Raw genomic sequence first — 23,797 nt, forward strand, 5'->3', positions numbered from 1 at the left:
CTTTCCTCCCAGAACTATCCAAAGAGTCAACCACAGGCAATAGGAAAGAAGGCTGCTATAGAAGCCAGAACAAGTGCAGGCAAACAGGACAGTAGCTTACCAGCATGGCAACAGAATGGCCAGCAATGTCTGTGTCCTACAAAGTTCTGTATTCAGAGGCAACAAGAACAGAGACTTCCATGTGGAGTGGGAGAGTTCGAAAACTACCATGCAGGAACTTGGAAGCAATTGGGAGTAACAGTGACCAATTCCAGGCGTGGGAGTAGAGCTTGGATCAGAATCCCCAAGACTTCTAGACCTCTATCCTGAGATACCATAAAGGGCCCTGAATATCTAATAATCTGAATCTCAAAGTTCCAGGGGAACCTAAAACCAGCAATTAGAGGTCAAGTAGGTGGATGATACAGTGAATAGATCACTGGGCCAGAAATCATGAAGATTTGAGTTCAATTCTGACCTCAAACACTTAATAGCTGTGTGACCTTGGGTATTCAGTGGACACTAAATTTCTTTTTGCTTCAGTTTCTTCAACTATAAAATAGAGATAATAATAGCACTTGCCTCCTAGGGTTGTTATGAGATAATATTTGTAAAGCACTTAATGTAGTGCCTAGCACAAAGTATATGTAATATAAATGCATGCTACTATAATAATAATAGTTATTATTATTACTGTTATTATTATTATCAGACTAGGGAACTGTTGGCCCAAGTTAGGAGAAAGATCAAGTAGAGCTAACCATCCCACCCAAAAGAGTAGTTAGGAGATGGATCCTAGACCTGGTAAAAAGCCCTACTTCAGAAATTAAGGCTAGAGATGTGAATAAAAACAAGAAGATATAGGCTACTATGAAGAATTGTGATAAATCCAGAGATATCCAAAAATCCAACAGTCGGAAGACCTACAGAGGGGAACAAGCATTTTTAAAGAACATTCTATGAGCCAGGCAATATGCTAAATATTGTACAAATTAAATCTCTTTTCATCCTCCCAAGAGCCCTGTGAGTTAGGTGCTATTATTATCCTCATTTTGTAGTTGAAGAAATTGTACCAAACTGTCCAATTGAATCAAACAATAGTTAAGTGACTTGCCCAGAGTAGTATGTCTCTAGTCCAGAGCTAGTATGTCTCAGAAGCTGTATTTAAACTTCCTGACTCCACACTCACTATTCTCTCCAATATAGCAGCTAGCTGAAAGAGGAAGTAACCCCAAAGCCACTGCAAGAAGGGACTAAAAAGGGGGGAAATGGATTTTCTATAAGGGTTACATGAAGTTTCTTCTTGCTTTGCAAGAAGTAAAGCAAAAGATAAAAATCTAAACAAAAGATTTCTATTTGGTGCAAAGAATTGATAGAGTAATAAAGAACTTAGAACAGAAAGTGATAAATCTTAGTTTTGCCCTAAGCAATATAACCCCTGAAAACTGGAATTGTCCAAACAGAAATCAAGGACTCCATTGAATTACATGAAGTATTAGATCAAAATTTAAAAAGCTGGGGGGGGGGGGGGGGAATAAAAGAAAGAAAATGTGAGATAGTTGGTATTTAAAAAAAAAAGCTGACCTAAACTAACTAACTAACTAAATAAATAAATAAATAAATAAACTTTTTTTTTTAAAGCTGACATACAAAAAGATCAAGGAGGGGCAGATATGTGGCTCAGTGGATAAAGTGCCATGCCTGGAGTTGGGAGAATCTGTGTTCAAATGTGACTTCATATACTTCTGAGCTGTGTGACACTGGGCAAGTCACTTAACCCTAGTTACCTAGTCCTTACTGCTCTTCTGCCTTGGAACAAATCCTTAGTATCAATCCTAAAACAGAAAGGATTTTTTTAAAGAAAAAGATCAAGTAAAGACCATCTAAGAATCACTGGACATCCCCAAAAGCATGATTAAAAAACAATCTTGAGCAATATTTCAAAATGAAAACACCAAGAAATATTAGAGCCAAAATCCCAAGTCTCCATGTCAAAGAAAAAATATTCTTAAGTTCCAAACCAAAGAAACATAGTCATGATAATATAAGGTCCAGAAACCCCCATTATAAATGAGATGAGATCTTGGAATGCAATATTCCAAAAAACAAAAATAAAGGCTTGTAGGCAAGATTAATTTACCCTACAAAGCCAAATATAACCCTTCTTCCCACCCCTCCCCCCACCAAAAGAAATGGAACTTTAAAAGACTAGAGGTCTTCCAAGCATTCCCAATGAAAAGTCCAAAGTTGACTAGAAATTCTGAAATGTGAACCAAGACTCAAGAGAAACTGAAAAATAAACTGGTCTAAGGAATTAAAAGGGGCTGCAAGATAATGAAGGTTTGACATTCTAAAAGGTAGAGAAAAAAACAAGTGTCTCATTGGGACTTAGATATGTTCAAAGCACTTTGAAGGAGAATCCTATTCTGAGTTTTTCAGAATGGGAAACAAAAGAGAGGATAAAAGAAACATATATATATGTGTATATGTATATATATATACATACATATATATCTTATATATGTAAAAGAGAAAGGATGAGGTGGAATTTGCTATTTCTTATAATTAGGGCATTGTGAAGAATTTATCAGCATAGAGGAAAGGCTGAGGGGAGCAGACATGAGATAAACTTCATTTTTATCTGACCTAGACAAATGAAGGTCAAATACACACAAAGAGGTTTGCTTAGAAACATATCAAACTCAACAGATGGATAAGCAAGAAGAGGGAAAGAAAGAATTAAGAGGAAGGATAGGGGTAGCTAGGTGGTTTAGTGGATAGGAGAGCAAAGCCTGAAGAGAGAAGATCCTGGGTTCAAATCTGGCCTCAGACATTTCCCAGCTGTGTGATACTGGAAAAGTCACATAACTCCAATTACCCAACTCTTACTCTTCTGCAGTAAGGAACTTGGTATCAATTCTAACTCGGAAGGCTTAGGGAAGAGGGGGTAGCTGGGTAGCTCAGTGGATTGAGAGTCAGGCCTAGAGATGGGAGGTCCTAGGTTCAAATCCACCCTCAGACACTTCCCAGCTGTGTGACCCTGGGCAAGTCACTTGAACCCCATTGCCCACCCTTACCACTCTTCCACCTAGGAGCCAATACACAGAAGTTAAGGGTTAAAAAAAAAAAAGGAAGGCTTAGGGAGGGAAGAGTCACAAACAAACCAAATGTTATGGTCCTGAAGGAAAGATTAAAAGGGGAAAAAATAAAAGCAAAGAATTGGAAATGGAGTGCCCATCATTCAGGGAGCTGCTGAACAAATTAGTGTGTTTGTTAAATGTAATATTACTATGTCATAAGAAATGTCAAAAGAGAATCCTGGTAAATATGAACTGGGTCATCCTAGTAAAGTGAGCAGAATCTGGAGGAAAAGTTATGGCAACAACATTCAAAAACAACTTCAAAAGACTTGAGGATTCTGATTAAAATAATGACCCATCACATCATCAGAGATCAGCAATAAATTAAAGGTACAAAAGGAGACATACATTTTTGGACATGCCACTGTGTAAATGTGTTTTGTTTGATTATGCTTATTAGTAACAATGGTTTTTTTCTGTTTTTAATTAGAGAAGAAATTTAATTTAGTAGTAATGGCAATGCCAAAAAAAAGAAAGAAAACAAAAAAGAGGCAATCCATTGAAACTTTTTTTAAAAGCAGTCAGAGAAATACAGAAGGAAGTTCTGAAGGAAGCACAGACAATAAGACTTTTGAAAGTATGGGGTTGGATTTATTATATACTTTTTAAATAAGCAAACAGTTCAAAATAGAAATTCACAATTTCATACACAATCCTCTCTTTGTTTTCTAATTTGCCTATGGAGATGCTTGTGTATTTTTTATGTAAAGAAAAAAGAAGGCAATGTTATTATCTTTTCCTTAAAGCCACCCTTTCTCCTAACTTCCCTATTTGTGTTGAAGGCAACATTACTCATCCAGTCACCTAGGGTCAAAGTCTAAAAGTCATTGTCCACTCTTCATTGTAACTCACCCTCCCCTATCCAACCTGTCAATTTTATCCCCAGTACATCTTACAAATATACCTTTCTCTTGACACATACCATAATCATCTCAGTTCAGGCCCTTATCACATCTCATGTGGAGTGCTAACCTCCTTCTAATTGGTCTCCTTAAATCTAGCCTCTGCCCTTCTCCAAGCCATCTTCTTAGTAACCGTCAAATTGATAGTGCAAAAGCCCAGGTCTGACCACTAGGTCACTCCCTAGCTCAAGAAGTTCCAATGGCTCAGTATTGTCTTTAAGATAAAATACAAGTTCCTTAGGTTAACAGTTAAAATCTTTTATAATTTGGCCCCAGGCTTATTACCCAGTAGTATTCTTCACAAACTCTACATTCCAACCAAATTGGCTTTCTTGCTGTTCTAGGAAATAACATTGCTTCATCTCTACGCCTTTGAACAGACTGACTTCCATGAACAGAAAGGAGAAAATAGGCCTGCTCCTCAAGGAGTCCACAGTCTAATGGAGGCAACAACATGCAAACAACTATGTACTGACAAGATAAATATAGGATAAATTGGAGATAGTCTTATATAAGGAAGGGACTTAGGTTAAGGAGGACTGGGAAAGGCTTTTTGCAGAAAGCAGGACAATAGCTGGTTCATTAGCTGAGACTTGAAGGATACCAGGAAGGCAGGAGACAGAGATCATAAAGGTGAGTGGTCCAGACATGGGGAACAGCGGCCAGGAAAAATGCCCAGAGTCAGGAGATGGACTGTCTTATGTGAAGAACAACAAGGAAGATAGTATCACTGGATAACAGACTATATGGTATGGAATAAAGTATAAGAAGGCTGGAAAGGTAGGAAAGTGAATTTGAACTCAGGTCTTCTAACTCCATGCCTGGGTTCAAATTTTGACTTGATTTTTTCCTCCACAGCATAAATATTATAACACCTGTTTTATCTACCTTAAAGGAATACTGTGAGGTTCTAATGAAAAAAGAGATACACAAATACAGCATAAAAAATTTTTAAGTAGAAAAAAATAAAAGACTGATTACAATAACTTTGTGTTTGACAAATGTAAAGATTTAAGTTCTCATTGTGTAGTAAAAATTGTTGGGAAAACTGGAAAGCAATCTAGCAGAAACTAGGGGTAGACCAATATCTTATAACATTTATCAAGATAGAGTCAAAATAGATATATGACCTTGCTATAAAGGGAGAAATCAAAAGTAAACATGGAACATATTACCTATCAGATTTATGGAGAGGAGAATTTATGAGTAAACAAGAGATAAAGTGTATTATGAGATATAAAATAGATAATTTTGATTACATTAAATTTAAAAAGTTTTATATAAGTGAAATCAATGTAGACAAGATTAGAAGGAAAGCAGAAAATTGAGGGGAAAATTTTATACAGTTTCTTGGATAATGGCCTCATCTCAAATATAAAAAAACTTTTATAATTTACAAGAACATGAGTCATTTCTCAATTCATAAATGATCAAAAACATAAAGAGACATTTTTTAAGGAAGAAATAAAAGTTATAGTTATATAAAAATGCTCTAAATCATTATTGATTAGAGAAATGCCAAATTAAAATAACCTTAAGATGCTTTCTCACACCTATCAGACTGACTAAAATGAGAGAGGAGGCAAAGAACACATTTTGGAGGAGTTGTAGAAAAATAGGAACATTAATTCATAGTTGGTAGAATTGTGAACTGATTCAACCATCTTGGAGAACAATATGCAATTATGCCCAAAGAGTTATTAAATTGTGCATACCCTATGACCTTGCAATACCTAACAATTAAGTCTATTTCCCAAAGTGATCAGAGAAAAAGGAAAAGAATGTATATGTTCTAAAATATTTATAGAATATGTCTCGGGAGCAGCTGGGTAGCTCAGTGGAGTGAGAGTCAGGCCTAGAGACAGGAGGTCCTAGGTTCAAACCCAGCCTCAGCCACTTCCCAGCTGTGTGACCCTGGGCAAGTCACTTGACCCCCATTGCCCACCCTTGCCAATCTTCCACCTATGAGACAATGTACCGAAGTACAAGGGTTTAAAAAAAAAAAGAAAAGAAAAGAAAATAAGAATATGTCTCTCTCTTTAAAAAAAAAATCCATTCTGTCTTAGATTTGATACTAGGTATCAGTTCCAAGGCAGAAGAGTGATAAGGGCTAGGCAATGGGGGTTAAATGACTTGTCCAGGGTAACACAGCTAAGAAGTATATAAGGTCAGATTTGAACCCAGAGCCTCCAATCTCTAGATCTGGCTCTATCCACTGAGCCATCTATCTGCCCCTAGAATCTATCTTTTTGGTGGCAAAGAACTGGAAACTGAGGAATATCTAAATCAATTGAGTAATAGCTAAATAAGTTGTGGTATATGATTGTGATGGAATACTACTGTGTTGTAAGAAATGACGAGCCAAAAGATTTCTGAAAATCTTGGAAAGACAAGAAATAGCAAAGAGCAAAATGAGAAGAACCATAGCTTCCAGAAGTAGTGAGATGGCCATTATACTCTGCCCTCATTAGACCTCATTGTTAGTGTTGTTGTTCAGGGGACTTTAGTTTAAGAAAGTCATGGATAAGTTAGAACGTGTCCAGAAGAGGGTACCTAGGATGATGGAAGACCTTGAGTCCATGTTATAAGCACACTGGCCTGGAGAAGAGAAGACTGAGAGGGAACATGGCAGCAGTGTTTAAGGGTTTTGAGACTGTCATATGAAGGAGAGATGAGACTTGTTCTAGGAAGAACAAGGGAAACACTGCAAATACCTCACCCCCACCAAAAAAAGGCAAGAAAATGAATTCTGAACCACAATTAGCTAGTGATAGTGGAAGACCTCAAGATTATAACATATTAGAATTGGTTAAGGAATTTGGGGTATTCAGTCCCAAAATGAGAAGACTTAGGGAGCACATCATGGTTATCCTTCAAGTATCTGAAGGACTGTCATGTGGAAGATGGATTAAACATGTTGTTCTTGGTCCTAAAGAGCTGAACTAGGACCAACACATAGAAGTTGTAGGGACTTGATATAAGGAAATGCTTCCTAGGAATTAGAGCTACCTCGAAGAAGAATGGGCCACTTTGGAAGATTAAATGGATTTTCCTGAGTTTTCAAGAGAAATGTCGGTAGGACTTTTCTGTCTAGCTGTTTTTGGATGAAAGAGACAAAGGAAGTCTCAGACTCTCACCATCTGAGACTGATCTGTAGCCTATGAATACTAGCCTCAGTTCTTTGCCTTTGGGGTCTGTTCTTTTCTATTTCAGGAGAAAGGTAATGGCTCTTGGCATTATGAAATTCAAATAAGTCAGGAGAGAGACAACTAGAATTTAAGAAGGGAGACTCCACATAGGCATTTACCATCCAGTAGAGACCCAGACCCAGCAAGAGTAGATATACAGCATTTGGAAACGAATTTGGGGAAGGAGAGAGGGGGAACTGTAGAAACAGAGCCATGTCTGAACCCACTCTCCCCAGGCACAGAGGCAATATAAGGGAGTGTGGCCACAGCTATGGATAGGGAAGAAGGGGAAGAGGCCAGTCACCATTTTTTTGGAACACAGAAGAGGACATTCTTCAGGAACAGGTTGATCACAGTCCTTTCCCATTCGGCCAGTCTCGCAGGCCACTGCAGGACTCACTTTGACCTCAGCATATGTAGGTCCCTGCCCAGGGCATTCTTCAGGACCCACCCACCAGTCTTCCAAAGGAAGTTACTTCCTCCACTGCCTCTCAAAGCCTGGCTTGTGGCACCAAGTGCCAGCAAACAAGCGATAAGAGGCTACCCTGCTGCTTTGGGGGATTGTCACTTCCTGCTGAGTCAGACTGAGGCCCACTGGGCAGGAGAAGGCAAGATATAGGGGGATGGGGCAGTGGAGAAGAGATATGGAACAGAGTTGACAGAACAGAGGCAGCAGCCTGAGCCTGAGAGGGCATGGAAGGCAAGCTATCCCTGGCCATCTCCCATGGCATCTCCCCAACTCAAGCTCCTTCTCTAGCCCCAGGAAACAGGAAACTACAGTCAAGGCAGCTAAAGAGTTCACAAAGCAAATGCCTAATTTACTCTGACCCTGGCCTTTTTTTTTATGATACCTTGGCAGTAGCACAATAGAAATAATCCTGAACTGGAGCCTGAATCAGCCTGGTCTCTGCTGCTCTTTACTGAAAGACCTTGGGAAATAACTTTATTCCTCAGTCTCAGTTTCTTCCTCTACAAAATGAGAACTCTAAACTAGATGGTCTCTCAAGTCTTTTCCATTTCTGACACTTTATGTCCTACATTCCCTTATTTAGGACTCTCACATTCTGTGACTTTCATTTTCTAAGACTAATTTTTTTACTTTCCAAACCATTATCTTTTTGATCTTCACAATACCTCTGCAAAGTAAACAGGTAAATGTGCCATCATCCCATTTGACAGATGTTGAAACTGAGAGCCAAAAAGTTGAAAAGTTTGATTAAAGTCCACAGTGAATCAGTGAAGGAGCCCTAAGGGTCTCCTCCTCTTCCACATATTGGGAAAAGGAATTAGAAAATAAGCATTAAGTGACTGCTATGTTCTAGGCCCTATGCTAAGCACTTTAAAAATATCTTATCTGATCCTGACAACAACCTTGGGAAGTGGTAGGTTATTATTATTATTATCCTTATTATTTATTATTATTATTATTATACCACTTTATAGTTGAGGAAACTGAGTCAGAGACATGCCCAGGGTCATGGCTAGCTTACACAGCTGGTAAGTATCTGAGGACACATAAGCACTCAGATCTTCCTGACTCCAAACCCAGCACTCTATCCATTGCACCACCTAGCTGCTTATAATTTTTTTAGTTAGTTATTTAGACCTTATTTAGATCTTTACAAAGCTTATGTCATTTTTATCCTTATAGCAACCTTAGAAGGCAGATACTATTATTATTATCCCCATTTTACAGATGAGTAAACTGAGCCTGAGAGAAGTTAAGTGACTGTCCAGGGTCATACAGGTAGTTTCTAAGGCTTGAACTCCAGTCTTCCTGCTTCCCCATCCAGGACTCTCTCCATTGTACTACCTTTTTACCATTTATACTATCCTTTGATGACACTCCCACCCTGGCTCCCTAGCATCACAGGAAAAAGAATTGTGTGCGAAAGTCTGTGTTCTGTCAACACTGAAAGGCCAGATTGTCCTTTCTCTTCTCCTCTGGCCCTGTCTCTTCGTTTGTCTCCTCCCCCAGTCACAGACTCTTTCCTTCTTCCCAATCCCAACTCAGTGTAAACTCACTCAAAATGCCACCCTTTGCCACTCCCACTCAGACCTTCCCTCCTTCCAGCAGTGACCCAAGCCTTTCACATCTGGGATTAAAGTTTTCTTTCATTGAAAGCAGGTGGGGGGTGGAGAAGGAATACATCCTGACTAGGAACTCCCCCCGCCCCTCCTGCTCAATCCCCTCTCCCAACTGCAGGAATGTTATGTTCACGATACAGTGGGAAAGCAAGAGAAGGCATGGCCAGGGCTCTGGCGTCCAAAGTCACTCTATTTTGACCGCCTCCTCCCACCTCCCTAGAGCCCTAGCTGGGCACACCCAGTTCTGGTTGACGCCACATTCTCACTGGATTGTGGGGCGAGAAGGGAGGAAGGTGGGGGGCAGAAAGAGGCCAAGAAAACAGAAGAGAAACACTTGGAAATTTTGAACTGTACAGTAAATCATGGGCTCTCAGAGCAAGAAAGAACTCAAAAGGTCATCCCAGTGCCCTCCCTGGTTCTCAGTCCCAGAGCTCCAAGACATTGAGGAACAGACAAAACACAGCCTGTGTGATAAAGTCGAAAATTCACTAGCTTTGTTCATCAGAGAACCTGGGTTATAATCCTACTCAGTGCTGTCACTTAAAACTATCATCCTGGACAAATCACTTCACCTCTAGTCCTTGGTTTACTCATATGTAAAAATTAAAGGATTAGACTACATTTGCCTAAAGTCATAAGTCATTACCAAAGATTATAGCTCTAGAACTAGAAAGAATAATACTGGATACTCCATCCATACCCTTCATTTTATATTTAAGTGAACTAAGACCCAAAGAAATATGAAATGATGAGTCCAAGGTCATAGAGCAACTTAGTAGCAGACCTGCACCTAGACCCTGGGACCCTAGTCTCCCAACTCAGGGATCTTTCCATTATCAGAAAATTCAGGCTTCCTTCCTGTTATTTCAGTCAGGCAGATTTTACATTAAAGTGATCACATTTAACCCATAGGGGATAGAGGAGATAGGCTGGAGTGTGGTTTGGAGGAGGGAGTAGTGGGAGTTTAAATATGAATGCAGTGAATTATGGTTAATGATGGCACAGGAGCCCAGCTCTCATATGTGTACTCCAGCAAAGATATAAAAAGAATATAGGACCAAATAATGTCAAGAAATCCAAAGAAAAACTATTATAAAATACTTTAGTATGTTTATATAAATGTAGAAGCCTGCAGCCAGGGGGAAGAAGTCTTGACCAAAAAAAACAAAAACAAAAACAAAAAAAACTCAATGAAATTGAAGATAAGCCAAAAACCTGAAGAATAAACTAAAGATTCTCCAAGGGGCAACTAAAGGCTTTAGCATTCTGTACTTTGGTATAGGAAAACTGAAGTTTTCAGATGCGGAAGCTCCAGGTTGTTAGGAAGCCGTCAGCATTCTGACAGTGAACAGCTCTTAGACCAGGACATCCCAAGTATGCTGGGAGCTCACAGTCCTATGACTTGAGATGGTCCAAAGAGCTTTGAAAACCTCAATACTCTCAACTTAGTTGATTTATGGGAAACCACATGAAACTACCAAGACTCTGAATGCATAGGACAATAAAATGAGATCAAGACCAATAGGACCCCATCCTCCATCCAAGAGTGCAAGTTGGGGACAGAGCCTGGGCCTGCTCCCTCAAATTAGGAACTGAAGCTGCAGACATGAGTAAACAGAAAAAGATACTGAATGCTGTGAGGAGGTAGTATGCATCCAGAGATGGTCAAAAAACAAACTGAAAGGAAGAAAGTACCTCCACAACTATGAGAAGAGTCTCAAAGGGGAAAAAATGTCATAGCATGAAGGATAAGAAAAATACCTGGAAAAAAAATGAAGCAAAAAGAGAAAATGAATAATATTAGATCTCAAACTGTACTATAAAGCAGTAATCATCAAAATAATCTAATACTGATTATGAAGTACAATGGTAGATTACAGGGTAAATAACCTTAGTAATCTAGTATTTGATAAACCCAAAGGCCCTAGCTTTTGGAATAAGAACTATTTAACAAAAACTGCTTGGAGGGGCAGCTGGGTAGCTCAGTGGATTGAGAGTCAGGCCTAGAGTCAGGAGGTCCTAGGTTCAAATCCAGCCTCAGCCACTTCCCAGCTGTGTGACCCTGGGCAAGTCACTTGACCCCCATTGCCCACCCTTACCACTCTTCCACCTATGAAACAATACACCAAAGTTAAGGGTTTAAAAAAAAATTTAAAAAAAACTGCTTGGAAAATTGGAAAACAGTATGGCAAAAACTAGATATTGACCAGTATCTCACACTCTATACCAAGATAAGGTCAAAATGGGTATGTGATTTAGATAAGTGATACCATAAGTAAATTAGGGGGAAATAAAAGTGTTTACCTGGCAGATCTATGAAGAGGGGAAGAATTTATGACCGAACAAGAAACAGAGAACATTTTAAGATGTAAAATGAATAATTTTGATATATTAAATTAAAAAGCTTTTGTACAAACAAAACCAATGTAACCAAGACGGGAAACAATAAACTCGGGGGGGGGGGGGAGGCGGGGAATTCTATAACAAATTTCTCTGATAAAGGCTTAATTTCTCAAATCCATAGAGAAATAAGTAAAATTCATAAGAATGCGAGCCATTCAACATTTGACAAATGGCCAAAGGATATGAACAAGCAATTCTCAGATATAGAAATCAAAACTATCAATAATCATATGGGAAAATGTTCTAAATCACTCTTGATTAAAGAAATGCAACCTCATATCTATCAGAGTGGCCAAAAGTAAAAAGTGATAAATGTTGGAGGAGATGTGGCAAAATTGGGACATTAATGCATTGTTGCTGGAGTTGTGGAAAGTAATTTGGAACTATGCCCAAAGGACAATAAAATTGAGCATACCCTTTGATCCTGTAATTCACTACTGGGTCTGTATTCCAAAGAGATCATAAAAAAAGGAAAAAGGACCTACTTGAACAAATATATTTATAGCAGTTCTTTTTGTGGTGGCAAAGAATTAGAAATTAAGGAGATGTCCATCAATTGGGAAATGGCTGAACAAATTGTGGTACATGTTGGTGATGGAATATTATTGTGGGGAGGGAGATGGGTAGCTCAGTGGATTGAGAGTCAGGCCTAGAGACAGGAGGTCCTAGTTTCAAATCTGGCCTCAGACACTTCCCAGCTGTGTGACCCTGGGCAAGTCACTTGATCCCCATTGCCAAGCCCTTACCACTCTTCTGCTTTGGAGCCAATACACAATATTGACTCCAAGATGGAAGATAAGGGTTTTAAATATATATATGTTCATTTATTTATTTGTTTGTTTGTTTGTTTATATAATTGTGGCATAAATAATGATAAGCAGGATGATTCCAGAAAAAGCTGAAAAGATCTACATAAACTGATGAAGAGAAAAATAAACAGAACCAAGAGAACATTGTACATAGGAATAGCAATATTCTACAATGACCAACTGTGAAATGCAGTACGATGCAATGATCAAAGACAATTCTGAAGGACTTGTGACAAGGAATGCTATCCACCTCCAGAAAAAGAATTGTTGTAGTCAGATGGATGCAGATCAAAGCATACATCAGTGTATTTACAGTTTTATTTAGGAGTTTTGGTTTTGTGTGAGTGTGCTCTTTCAACTGACCAATATGGAAGTGTTGCATGATAATACATGTATAACCCAGACTAAACTGCTTTGATCTCTGAGTGGGAGGAGGAGAAGGAGGGTAGAAGATGGTTTGGATCTTATAATTTTGGAAAATGTATGTTGAAAAATATTATTACATGTAATTGGGGACATAAAATATCTTTGAAACAAAAAATATAAAGAAAATGAAATTACAAATAAGAGCCACAGGGAAAAGAGGAATAAAAAGTTCAGAAGAAAAGGTAAAAAACTTTACCAAAATAAGATATACTAGAATATATCAAACAAAAATCAGTGACTTTATGAAATAACAAACTATACAGGGTATTCTAAAATTTCAGTGAATTTTTGGCTATTAAAATTTAACATGTGACCATGTTACAGCTATTGATGCTTAAAACTGAACTCAGTTTTTTAGTTATTAATTTTGATGAGATAATAGTTTTAAACAATGAAAGTTTAAAATGTGATCTTGTCATTATTATTATAATTTAAAATATTATTAGAAATTTTGGAACACCTTGTATAAGAATATCTAAATATTGAAAAATTTAAAAAACATAACGTATTTACTATTAAGAAAATAACAAATCTGGTTAACAGATCTAAGAAATATGATCAAAGATTCCTCTGATTCCCTGAAAACCATATTATAAAAAACACCTGAGATATATTGTGGGAAGATGGCAGAGTAGGGCATGAAGCTTTCTCATCCTCCTAGTACCTCCCACAAAAAAACCAAAAATAACTCCATAGAATCAAAGCTAAAAGTGGCAAAAACAGACAAGAGTCAGGAGTTAAGCTGAACAGCCTGGGGAAAATAGGGAGGAAGACTTCTGACTTCCAGGCCTCACAGACACTGGGAGCATGAATAAAGCAAACAGAGTGGAATCAGAAGGTAACCCCTGAGGACTGGATTGGCAATCTCACCTAGTTTGCTGAGCCCCAGAGCTTGAATCAGAGAGGATACCACTGGAATCCTCAGGCAGAGGACCCTGGGAGCACCGGTGTCTGCTGTGGTCATGTCTGCTAAGACCTCTCCCACCTCCAACCCCACCCTAGTTAGGGACTAGACAACATAAAGTCTGTGGGTCCTGGGTCCTGAGGGCAGGATCTCAAGCTTTGATGCTAGCAAATGAAAGGCTTTGGAGTCCCTAGGACACCTGCTCTGTCCCCAGCTATGGTAATAGGAGTGTGGAGTGGGAGAGTAATAAAGGAGAGGCACCTAGTGAGTATATGGTTACATAGGGACTGGGGCCCAATCAACTGTGGTCTCTCCTGGAGAGTAGTCCTTGGTTGCTGCCACAGGAGGAGATGGCCTGGCTGTTGGCAGTAACAGTGGAAGAACTGTCCTTAGTCAGAACACCTGAGGTCAATCATGGACTACATGGATTACATTAGAACCTGGACTATAAAAACTGGAACAAGTAAATAGGACCCAGGTAAACACACGCACACACACACACACACACACACACACACACACACACACACACACACAAATCCTGAAACCTGAGGAAACATACCTCAGCACAATAGGAATCCTGGAAGTCAATAAAAGTCAACAATTATACCTATTGGCCTGGCTGATAAAATTTTTAAAATAAATGAGTTACAATCAGAATAACATAAGATTTGGGGATCAGAACCCTAAAAATCATAGGACATTAAACAGGTTTTTGTAGAGCAAAAGAATCAGGCTTACAACCAAGAATAACACATGCAGCAAAGATGAGCAAAATTGTAAAAGGTAAAAAATGGGCATTCAACAAACTAAAGGAGTTTCAGCTATTCCTGGAGGAAAATCTAGAACTCAACGAAATATCTGATCTATAAGAAATATAAAAAGGTAATGAAAAACTAATCATAAGTAACCTAAAAGGTCAAATTGCTTGGTTCCTGTATGGGAAAATGCCAAAGATGGCCCCTGGATATTTTGAAGGGGTATGTATGAATGTAAGACTCAAGGTTGAGGTAAATGGAATGGAATGAGCCAAAATGGTATGGAAATAGGCCAGGAAGAGGTAGGGTGGAATGGCTCTCTCATATGGAGGAAGAATGGATGGAGGAATTGTCATGAAAAGGTGGAGGAAGGGATAGAGGGCTGAACTAGAACCATAGTCTCATCAGAACCGGGATAAAGAAAGAACATATATAATTAGAAGGGTAAGAAATTTCTTAATGTATAAAGAAGCCAGAGGGAAGGGGGATGGGATAAGGGAGGGACTAAGAAGGGGAGTACATGTCAAGAGGTAGGGAGATAGGGAGGTACAGTTAGGACAAGATAGGGGAGGGATTTTTAAAATCAAATGTATATCAAGAACTAGGTCTGATGATGGAATACTATTGCGCTCAAAGGAATAATAAACTAGAGGAATTCCATGTGAACTGGAAAGACCTCCAGGAATTGATGCAGAGTGAAAGTTGTAGAGCCAGAAGAACATTGTACACAGAGACTGATACACTGTGGTAAAATCAAATGTAATAGACTTCTGTACTGGCAGCAGTGCAATGACCCAGGACAATTCTGAGGGATTTATGGAAAAGAACGCTACCCACATTCAGAGGAAGAACTACAGGAGAGGAAACACAGAAGAAAAACAACTGCTTGAACACATGGGTTGATGCGGACATGGTTGGGGATATAGACACTAAATGACCACACCAATGTAACTATCAATAATATGTAAATAAGTCTTGACTGATCACATGTGTTAAAACCAGTGGAAATGTGTATTGGATATGGGGGGCCTAAAGAGGGGGTGAAAGGGAAAGTAAAAACATGAATCATGTAAAAAAATAAATAAAAGTCTAAAAAAAAGAACTAGGAGGGCATAGTTGTAGAAATAAGAAAGGGATTTTTGGAAAATTGGATAGAATAATAATTAAAAGATAAGGGGGAGGGGACAAAGGAGGGGCCTTTGGAAAGGTGGACCAATTTGGAACTGGGAAGTCAAAGAGGGAGGATAAGAGAGGATTTTGAGGAAGAGGTATGAATTGGAAAGGTATTGTTCAAAGGAAATTGGACATCTGATGAGGGATATAGCAAGAAGAAAGGAAGAAGGGAATAGTAAGGAGCAACAGAGTAGATGGAAATGCACAGTTAATAATTATGTCATTAAGCATGAAGGGATGAATTCAACAATGGGAAGAAAAGGGAAAATAGAAAGACTCAAAAACCGATACCAAACAATGTGCTGTTTACAAGAAACACCTTGAAAATGAAAGACACACATAGAGTGAAGGAGAGGAACTGAAACAGCATATACTATGCCTCAGCCAATCCAGAGAAGGCAGCAGTAGCAGTTATGATCTCTTACAGTGTTAAAATGGATATAATTGGAAGGGATAAACAGGGTAATTATATTATGTGGGGGGTTGTATTCATATGTATTATGAATAATGAAGCATTATCAATATTGAATTTATATGCATCAAGAGTTATAGCATCCATATTTTTAAAGAAAAAAATAAATGAGAAACAGATGGAACTAGACAACAAAATAACAATAGTGGGGGACTTTAATTTTCCCCTCTCAGAACTAGATAAATCTAACCAAAAAATAAATAAGAAAAAAGTCAAGGAGATGAATAGAATCTTACATAACTTAAATATGATAGATTTTAGGAAAGCCAATACATACCTATAAGAGATTAGTAGTAGACTTAAGCCTGAGCATACACATAATCTAAATAATTTGTGGTGGGAGAACAATGGTTTAGAGAGCATAAATATTCTGTAAAAGTTTTACTTTAATACTCATCATACTATGAAGGTAATCTTGCATTATTGAGGGGTTGTGGCATTGGAACAAAAGTTTCATTGAGTATGACCAAGCTGGAAAGACTTGGTTTTGGAAGAGTGTGGTCCTGGCAACAGATCTAAGTCTGCTGCCTAAAGATCAGTCTGGCTAAATATGGTCCTAGTTATGTATATTAACTAAGAACCAGATGAGTTTAAGTGATCAAATTAAATGCTGAAAAGAATATGAGGTGATAATACAATGCTAGAGCAGCTGTGAATTGCTTTTTTAGAAAATCTTTTTTAGAAAGATGGAAATATGAATTAAAAGCTCTAAAGCTATTCATGCTCATTGACTTAGGGATCTCATTACTAGGATTATGCTCTAGGGACATTATTGAGAAAGTAAAAAAATGTTTATGTATGAAAATATCCATGGAAGCTTTGTTTGCCAAAACAAAATAACTGGAAATAACACATATACAATGAATGGGAGAAATGGCTGAATAGATTGTGATATTTGAAGGTAATGAAATATGTTGGGTTATTAAAAATGATAAATATTATATTTTTAAAAGCCACAAAATCAAGAGAAAAAGTATCCAAGTAAAACAAAGGAAACTTAAAAGTAGAGGATTTTTATATTAGCACACATATATAATTTACATATTTTGAAACAAATCATAAATAATATAGTTTGCATTTTTGCATATAAATTTTTTACTTACTTGTTTAGCTAAATGGATTTTGGTGGTGGTGGTGATGATTAAGCATATAATTTTTAAAAACCTGGATTCTATATTCCAAGAAATCATAAATGAAAACTGCCAATATTTACTCTAATAAGAGGAAAAAGTGAAAATAGAGTCTACTAGATATCTCTTTAAAGACAGCTCAAAATGATAGTACTCATGAATGTCATATCCAGAATTGAGAACTTCCAGTTTAAATTTTAAAATACTGGGGGAAGTGAGAAAGAAACTGTTCAAGTACTAAAAAACCACAAGTCAGGGCTATAAAACATATGACAGCTACTATCATAAAGAAGAAATCTTGAACTGTTTGTAAAGCACAAGATAAGGGTTTTCAACCAAGAAAAACTTATCCTGAAAAACAGAGTATAATCCTAAATGTAGAAAAATAGACCTTTTGCAAAACAAATCACTTTCAAACATCCCCAAGGATATGAGCAGAAACTTTCAATGAAAATATGTCGAGACACTTTGAAAAGCAAATTTGTATTAGCACTTAGAAGGAGCCAAATAATGATGAAATTCTTACCTTAAAATACAGAGAGAAGGGGGCAGCTGGGTAGCTCAGTGGATTGAGAGTCAGGCCTAGAGATGGGAGGGTCCTAGATTCAAATCTAGCCTCAGACACTTCCCAGCTGTGTGACCCTGGGCAAGTCACTTGACCCCCATTGCCCACCCTTACCACTCTTCCACCTAGGAGCTAATACACAGAAGTTAAGGATTTAAAAATGTAAAAAAAAAAAAAAAATACAGAGAGAAGAGACATTTGTCATTTTGGAACCCTGTGTCTTTCAAGGACACAGACGGGAAGTAAATACAGAGGGCCCATCGGTGATTTTCTTCTGTTTTGATGGTTTTAAGAGAAGAAAAGGCAGAGGAAAGGAATACATTTGGGGGAAAGGTGTTAGGAGGTAGAACTTAATGTTTTTCATCATTAAGGTACTTGAGAAAAGTACAAAAAGACAGAAAGGAGGTTAAGGGAAAGGGGCTTCATGTGAGCATAATTCTTATCTGAACTGTACATAAGAAGACTGAATGCACAGTGTTTGGTGGAAAGGTATATTAAACTCAACAGGAAGAAAAGCAAAGTTGGGAAAGATGGAGAGGAAGGTTTTAAAAGACAGTTGTTTGGAGCAAGAATAGTTAGCAGCAAAATAAATCTCAACTTCAGTGTGTGCATCATTAAGGGAGAATTAAAATGAAAAAATAAAAAGACCACTATCATTGATCTTTTTCCACCACCATCTTTATAAAACATGTAAGGCTAAAGAAAGTGAAAACTATAAGAGTAGATGATGCAGGGACAAAATTAGCAATCATAAATGGAAATGGGAATGATATGAACTCATTCACAGAAAAGAAGGTAGCAGATGGATTATAAAGCAAAACCCAACAATATATGGTCTAGAAACACACTTGAAACATAAATATTCACACAGATATAAAATGAGGGGCTGGAACAGAATTTATCATACTTCAAATGAACTAAAAAAATCAGGGACAGTATTCATAATCTCAGAAAAGGGAATTGTAAATACATATGTGGTTAAAATAGACAGAGAAAATTATGTCATGTTTAAAGGCATCATGAACAATGAAATCATATCAGAACTTAATATATTTATTTATAGATGTGCATCAAATGGCTTAGCATCTACATATTAAGGGAAAAATAAATCAAATTATGGGGAGAAATAGAAGGCAAAACTATAATCATTGAAAATGTTAACATAACATTTTTAGGCCTAGATAATTAACAAAAATAAAAACAATAATAAAAAAGACCTGAATAGAACTTTAGAACAGTTATATATGCTAGATCTCATGCAATTACTAAAGAAATAGAAAGGAGTATGCCTATTTCTCAGGAGTGCATAGCACCTTTACAAAAATTAACCATGTGCTACAGCATAAAATCTTCAGAAACAAATTAAGAAAAGCAAAAATAGGCACAAGCACCAAGGCAAGTATTCTTCCTTAAAAAGTCAATTTGCTCTCTTCCTGGTCACCTGAGAGGCCGCAGCTGCAGTTGGAGGTGCAGATCCTGAACCACCACCCTGAGCTGTCTTGGGGACTTATGACTTCTCTCCCCCACCTCACCAGTCCATTCTCTTCCAAGATCCCCTGGGGCCTTTCTCCTGCCCTTCCCCAGCCCAACCAGCCAGGGTGGGGAATCTGTGACCACAGTCTCTCTTTTCAAGAAGAAGAAGGTAGATGTGTTAATAAAGAAACAGAATTGAGAGTCACAGGTACATAGAGGGCTATAATGAGAGATCAAGCAGCATTAGAAAAACAGGAAAAACAGCTAGAATTAGAAATTAAGAAAATGACCAAGATTGATAACAAAGAAGTCTGTAAGGTTTTAGCTAAACAGCTGTTGCAACTGAGGAAACAGAAAACTAAAACTTTTGCTGTAACTTCAAAAGTCACTTCTATTTCTACACAAAGTAAAGTAATGAACTCTCAGATGAAGATGGTTGGGAGCCATGTCAACTACTGCAAAAACAATGCTGGCAGTTAGCAAGAAGATGGATCCACAAAAGACATTACAAACTGTCAAATGGATTTTTTTGCGAACCCAGTTGACAGAACAATGCAGAATTTACAGAAGGAAAACATAAAAATGGAAATGACTGAAGAAATGATCAATGATACACTGAATGACACTTTTGATGGATCTGATGATGAGGAAGAAAACCAGGATATTGTGAACCAGGTGCTTGATGAAATTGGAATTGAAATCTCTGGAAAGATGGTCAAAGTACCATCAGTTCCCAGAGGCTTACCATCTGCATCCACATCAAAAGTATCTGCAATCTCTGATGAAGAGTTTGAATGGCAACTTAAAGCATTGGGAGTAGATTAGTTGAAATTTATTTATGATATGTGTTAATGATTTACAATAAGTATAAAACTGACACAGTGTAAATTCTTTTTTACAAAATGTATTTATTTTGCAAAAAAGACAGTCAATGAAGATTCATCTTGTTTTAAGACTTTTTGCCAAAGAATGATTTATAGAATGAAAAAAACAGTTTGAATCTTAATTACCAAATACTTTGAAATGATTATTCCAAACCTCTTTCATGCATGGTATTCTATTTTAAGATTCTGTTAAGATTAGTGCCAGATTGCACATGAGAAAGTGTTCTAAATCTCTAATAATTAGAGAAATGCAAATCAAAACAACTCTGAGGTATCACCTCATACCTAGCAGATTGGCTAAAATGAGAGAAGGGGAGAGCAATCATTGTTGGAGGGGATGTGGCAAAACTGGGACATTAATGCATTGCTGGTGGAGCTGTAAACTGATCCAACCATTCTGGATGGCAATTTGGGACTATACGCAAAGGGCTATAAAAGAATGCCTGCCCTTTGACCCAGCCATACCATTGTTGGGGTTGTACCCCAAAGAGAACATAGATAAACAGACTTGTATGAAAATATTTATAGCTGCGCTTTTTGTGGTGGCAAAAAACTGGAAAAGGAGGGTATGCTCTTCAATTGGGGAATGGCTTAACAAATTGTATATATGCTGGTAATGGAATACAATTGCACTCAAAGGAATAATAAACTGGAGGAATTCCATGTGAACTGGAAAAACCTCCAGGAATTGATGCAGAGTGAATGGAGCAGAGCCAGAAGAACATTGTACACAGACGGATACACTGTGGTAAAATAGAATGTAATGGACTTCTGTACTAGCAGCAATGCAATGACCCAGGACAATTCTGAGGGATTTATGGAAAAGAATGCTACCCACATTCGGAGGAAGAACTGCAGGAGTGGAAACACAGAAGAAAAACAACTGCTTGAACGCATGGGTCGGGGTGGACATGATTGGGGATGTAGACTCAAAACTACCACACCGATGCAACTAACAACAATTTGGAAATAGGTCTTGATCAATGGCACATGTTAAAACCAGTGGAAATGCGCATCAGCTAAGGGGCAGGGGGGGGGGGGTGAAGGGGAAAGTAAGAGCATGAATCATGTGACCAAGTTAACTTTTCTAAAAAATAAAAATTATTAAATGAAAAAAAAAGATTAGTGCCAGATCACATTTGTATTCTAAATCCTTTTGCCCAATATAGAGAAATGGCACTAAGTATCAACGCGAAGAATTTCAAAAAATTCAGTTGACAGTAAGTCTGCATTTGCTGTTTGTGTTTTGAAACTGATTTTGAACCATGGCCATAAGAACTTCAACTATCAAATTATATTTTAAAGTAGTGTGAAAGTAAAGTCTTCTTTCAATATGTAAGGTTAATAACTTTTAAAAACATTCTTGGCACCTGCCCTAAATACTTGAAGCACAAAAAATATTGTGCAGATCTTTAAATTATTAGTGAGAAACTTGAATTATCAATTTGAAACTTAAATTGAGATCAAGTTTGAGAATTCTCCAAGTGTCATATCTAGGGCCTATAATTTTACTTTATTAGTTTGTGCATAGACCTAATAGTAAGGAGACTGGGTTCTACACCTAGCTCTAACCAGTTTTGTGGCTTTGGACAAGCCACTAACCCTCTCAGGACCTTAGTTTCTTCAGCGGTAAAATGAGAGGGTCTCTACAAAATAATTTGCAAAAGGTATCTTCTAGCTCTAAAACTCTACAAAAAGCATTGAAAGGCACTGATTTTTTAATTACAATAATAATGTAATAATTTGTTGATCCCTGAAAGAACTATTGTGCCTTTCTCTATATGAAATATATACTTAATTGTCCACAATCTTATAAACTGTATTCATCTTTAGACTGAAGTTATTCTACAGATGTCATTGTGTCTAATATTAAGCACTACTACTAAAAAGATAATATTAAACATAATTTTAAAGCAAAACTAATTGAAGTTTTTGTAAATAAACTTTTATAAGAAAAAAAGAAAAGCAAAAATATTAAATATGTCCTATATTGACCACAGCACAATAAAGAGAAAGGGTTCAAATTAAAATAGTATATAATTTTATGATAAAGAATTGGTAGATGAATAGCAGTTTCTAGATGAAGAAATCAAAGCTAACAGTAATCATGAAAAAATGTTCTAAATCATTCTTGATTAGAGAAATGCAAATGAATACAACTCTGAGGTCACACCTCATACCTATTAGAGTGGGCCATATAAAAATAAAGGAAACTGATAAAAATATTGGAGGGAATTTGGCAAAATTGGGACACTAATGCAGTGCTGGTGGAGTTGTGAATTGATTCAACCATCTTGGAGAGCAATTTGGAACTATGTCCAAAAGGCTACAAAACAATGCATACCCTTTGGTCCAGTAATATCACTATTAGGTCTGAATCCCAAGAAGATTTAAAAAAAAGGGGGGGGGGGAGGAAGGACATACTTGTGCAAAAATATTTATAGTAGCTCTTTCTGCAGTGGTAAAGAATTAGAAATTGAAGGGATGTCCATCAATTGGGGAATGGCTGAACAAAGTGTTGTATTTTGTGGTGATGAAATACTATTGTGCTGTAAGAAATGATGAACAGGATGATTTCAGAAAGAATTGGAAAGACCTACATGAACTGATGCAGAGTGAAATAATCAGAACCAGAAGAACATTGTAAATAGAAACAGCAATATTGTGGAATGATCAACTGTGATAGACTTCACTATTCTTAGCAATCCAAGACGTTGATTTTTATGACAATTTATGGTGAAAGGGATTTATGACAAAGAATGCTATTCACCTCCAGAGAAAGAACTGTTAGAGTCAGAATGCAGATGAAAGAATATGATTTTTCTCTTCTTTATTTATGAGATTTTGGTGTTAGGCGATTCTTCACTTACAGAAATGAACAATATAAAAATATGGTTTGCATGATAAAATATGTATAACCCAGATCAAATTGCTTGCCAATTCAAAGAGTGGGGAGGGAAGTAGACAATTTAGATCATATAATTTCAGAAAATGTATGTGGAAATTTATTACATGTAATTGGTAAAAAACAATAATAATAAAATTAAAATTAAAATAAAGAACTGGTAGGGGGAAACAAATTATGCCAACAACTGAGAATTTCTTCATAGTACACTATAAAAATAAGAATACATTCAAAACTTTAAGACAAACCCAAAATTGGGGAAATTTTTTAAATTTAACAAATTTCATTAATGAAAAAGAAAGAATAGATCAGTGAATTGGGCATGCAATTAAACTAAAAACAAACAAACTAGAAAAGCAATAATTTTTTAAACTAAATACCAAAATAAAAATTCTGAAAATCAAAAAAGAGATAAATTAAAATGAAATGAAAAGAACTATAGAAGAAATAGGTAAAACAAAGAGCTATTAAAATAACAATAAAGTGGACAGACTATTAGCAAGTCTGATTTGTTTTAAACAAAGAAAATAAAACTAATCACAAGTAATAAAAATAAAAACATAGAATTCCCAAGAAGAGAAAAGGGAAGGAACTATCC

The 23,797-nt window shown here is 37.0% G+C and overlaps 1 pseudogene; it reads left to right on the forward strand.

The window, feature by feature from the left end:
- Nucleotides 1-104: 104 nt before the first annotated feature.
- On the forward strand, nucleotides 105-20,235 carry LOC123233709 (annotated as a pseudogene).
- The last annotated feature ends 3,562 nt before the right edge of the window (nucleotides 20,236-23,797 follow it).

This window comes from Gracilinanus agilis, chromosome 2 (genome assembly GCF_016433145.1).
Source record: "Gracilinanus agilis isolate LMUSP501 chromosome 2, AgileGrace, whole genome shotgun sequence".
Classification (NCBI taxonomy): Eukaryota; Metazoa; Chordata; class Mammalia; order Didelphimorphia; family Didelphidae; genus Gracilinanus; species Gracilinanus agilis.